Below are 3441 nucleotides of genomic sequence, written 5' to 3'. Positions count from 1 at the left end.
ATGACTTTGGACAGATTTAAACTAATACAAGCAGACAGAACTACTGAAAGCAATGAGAGAAAGGGAGGAGCACTGCCAGTTTTTGTAGATAACAGACGGTATAAATACAGTCACTTTTAAAGCACAAATCTATGGCAAGAAAATCGAACCAGTAGCCATTAGCATGAGACTGTTCTATCTGCCGAGGGAATTCTTGCCTGTTATCACAATTGCTGCGTCACCCTACAACTGTTTTTTTTAAAGAATTTGATTCTAAAAAGCCATTTTTGTGGCATCGCACCCACTTCTACCTATAAACATGCTTCACACTATTCCTCATGAAAGCCCAGGTGAGCAAGGAACACAGCAATACCAAAGGGAAGGAAGGTGGTACACCCAGATGGCATCAAATGCTTGGAGTATACACTGATGAACTGAGCTGAGAAAGACACCACAGTTGTGGAAGACATCCGGCATGGAACCGGTACCAAAAACAACTTTCCCAATTTTAAAGTCTACAGGTTGGTGGTGCTGACCTCCAGTTTGAGGGTAGTCCCTGTAAACTGGGAAGCAAGCACAGTTCTTAGTGGAGGGTGCGGTGAAGGTAGCGTTCAGGGTCTCTGGCAGCATCCAGCCTCCATGATTTTGAATGATTTCGATTCTCTGGACCATTGTTCTCAGTCTGAAGCTCTGTCAGGCTGGGTTGAAGAGCAGCCTCCTCTTCCTTTGCAGTGCAGACAGGCAGTGGCTCCTCAGTCCTGTGGAGGAGGACCAGTTTGACTGTTATAGAAACCAGTATGCCTAGGGTCTTGGGGGGTCTGCCAGACCTACCTGAGATATCCTGAAGCTCGAACCCCATGATGTTCCCTGTGCCTCTCTGTTCGAGTCCCCGCCTTGCTCCTCGCTCGAACCCTCAAACCGACCAAGGCCTGGGCCAGACCTGCTTCGTCCCCCACTTCCTCCTTCTCCACTTCTCTCCACACCAGCCTGGCCAGCTGTTCAGCATCTTTGTTCCCCCCGGCCCTGAACAACCTTTGCAACTGATGCAGATTCACTCCTGAGAAGATATTAGAGCAGCCAGACTTTCTGCTGCATCGATTGGATGGTTTCCATTCCTTGGGGGGGTCATGCTCCATGAAATCTGGTTCTGCCATGGTTCAAACTTTCAGGCAGCCAGGGAGCAGGGAGCTATCTGGGGTTCGCAGAGGAGATTAGGAGAGTACAGTTGGAGGCGAAACACTCCACGAAACTCCTTGTTTCACCTTCCAACACTTGTTTTATTCCTTGGTAGCAGGGCTGATCTAATGCAAACAACTGAGGAGTTTGACTTCTTTGATGCCCTGTAGAGATACCAGGAACAATCATTAGTTATTTTGTTCCAAACCAAGCTGGTTCATTCTCTGAAGGATTCCAAATCTTCTGTCCATTCAGATTATGCACTCATGGTCAGGAAGCTGCTTCCAGTTAGTAAACATCCAAGGACCCAGTCAGTGTTCTACAGGAGTTTTTGTCTCAGGTCGGATTTTTGTGTGGTGTTATTAGGTGTGTTAAAACACTTAACAAACTGACAGTCAGTTTTCTCCTTAAACCTGTTTTTCCTAATGCAGATTTTGCAACTGGATAAACTTTAATTCACAATGCCATTTGTTAGGAGCTGGGGGTGCAGGACCCAAAATGTAGGAGTCTAGGCTTGGTGGCAGAAACTTAAATATCTAATAAATAAACTTAACCGAGACAAAAACAAAAGGATGGCTAAACGGAAGAGCTGGCGAGGATAAAGGGAAAACCAGACACTTATTAGGCCATGTCCTACTCCCTGACAACGAATAAACTTCACAGTGCAGTTCTATCTAATGTCCTGGATTTTAAAGGCAATTCAGACACCATGAACACTACTTAGCAAATATGGCGTCACAGAGTTCCTGAAGTGAAAACCTGATAAATATGAGAATTCTACAAAGACTTTTTATGAATCAACTGTGTTCTAAGGGTGAAAACTTGGATGGGTTCGCAAAAAAATAAAAATAAAATACACATTTTCACATGAAAAATCACTCAATCCCAATCTAAGGCACTCAACTTTGGACTAGTAGGTTCGGACAGCTCTACATAACGATAACGCACTGCATGGTACACTAAGAGAGCAACGATTTGCTTTAGCAACATTTTTTAGAATTGATTGATTTTTAATCATAATTTGTGGCTGTTGATATGATTCATAGTCAATATTGGTTCCTTTTGAATGATCAAATTCTCTGACCTAAAATCAATCCAGGTAATCTTTATCCAAACTTCCACCAGTGTGACTCAGAGATAAATACCTGGTACTGAACAGAGCAGGTTAAGTTTCCAGATTACTTGTATTTCTTGCAACATAGTCAAGTGTACATTTAATACACTATGTGTACAACAAAACAAGTAAACAACAGTTAATGACAAATCCAGTTACATTTTAGTTTCATAAGTTCAGCCCACTGTTATTTACCGCATCAAAATAATCCAAAGGGAGCATTATGAAAACATTCTACCTCACGGTAGAAATGACTAAATTCAGTGTTTCCATGTGTGTCGTCCGTTTTGATTAGACTTACCTGTTTTTAGATTATAATGAAGTAAACCTACCATGTCTCAATCTGAGAATAGACGTTAGATGTTGATCAACAATGAGATCAGCAGAAGACTTTATTACACCCTGAGCCCAATTTGATCAACATTTCAAGCATACCGACATGCTGCTGTTCCGCTTGCATGGTATGGAAATTTAACAGAAAAGCCTTCAGTATATTATGTTAATCACTTAAATAAGCTGTAATTACCCAATCTGGTCTTTTGGAAATTATCTTGACAAGGTGTCTGCAACCGAAGCTCTGGTCTGGTCTATTGTGGCTCTCTGGCTTTAAAGAAATACACAAATAGTTTGAATAAATAAGTGGTCTTTAGTTCACATTAATTCATTCATTCGTATTAGTTCCTGTGTTATATTGGATTACCAGGCACAGTGTGTTATTCATTTGCACTGGGTTTAACCAGCAATAAACACAAATGACACATCATGTAAAAAAAGTGGAATATTTAATGTTTATTATCAAGGAACAAAATGGAGTACTCATTGATTCAAATTATAGATTGGGCAGAAGGTTGGGAAGAATATTATCTAAAAATGTTTTATATTGTATTTCCTTAATTTCTATTATCAAGATCAGAGTACTGTGATTTGTTCAATAATGTTATTTAGTAAAGTTGTACCTCACTATGGTGAATCTTCAGTAAGTCTGAAGGCTGGTACTTATGCTTGGTCAATCTCTGTCTGAGAACCAGAGCGGATACAATCTTATGTATTCAGCTACTTTCCTTCTTCACTGTGTGTGCTGTAGACCGTTGTGTGTCTACGTGAAAAAGGTTAGAGTAAAAAAACTGTATTGGTAAATGCTAGAAGTTGCAGCATGGTCTTTTCCTTCTTCA

At 40.8% G+C, this 3441-nt stretch overlaps 1 long non-coding RNA gene across 1 annotated transcript in view; it reads right to left on the bottom strand.

Moving 5' to 3' along the window:
• Positions 1-15: 15 nt before the first annotated feature.
• The window catches only part of LOC118598687, a 4769-nt gene continuing 1343 nt past the window's right edge, over positions 16-3441 (bottom strand). The window contains exons 2-4 of the long non-coding RNA XR_004947783.1: positions 2796-2873; positions 811-1319; positions 16-737 (exon numbers count right to left, since the gene is read on the bottom strand). This is a non-coding gene — a long non-coding RNA (uncharacterized LOC118598687). The remainder of the gene's footprint in view (positions 738-810; positions 1320-2795; positions 2874-3441) is intronic.

Source organism: Oryzias melastigma, linkage group LG1 (genome assembly GCF_002922805.2).
Source record: "Oryzias melastigma strain HK-1 linkage group LG1, ASM292280v2, whole genome shotgun sequence".
NCBI classification, from domain to species: Eukaryota; Metazoa; Chordata; class Actinopteri; order Beloniformes; family Adrianichthyidae; genus Oryzias; species Oryzias melastigma.
The sequence above is the reverse complement of the archived record's forward strand: the minus strand, read 5'-3'. Positions and strand labels throughout refer to the sequence as shown.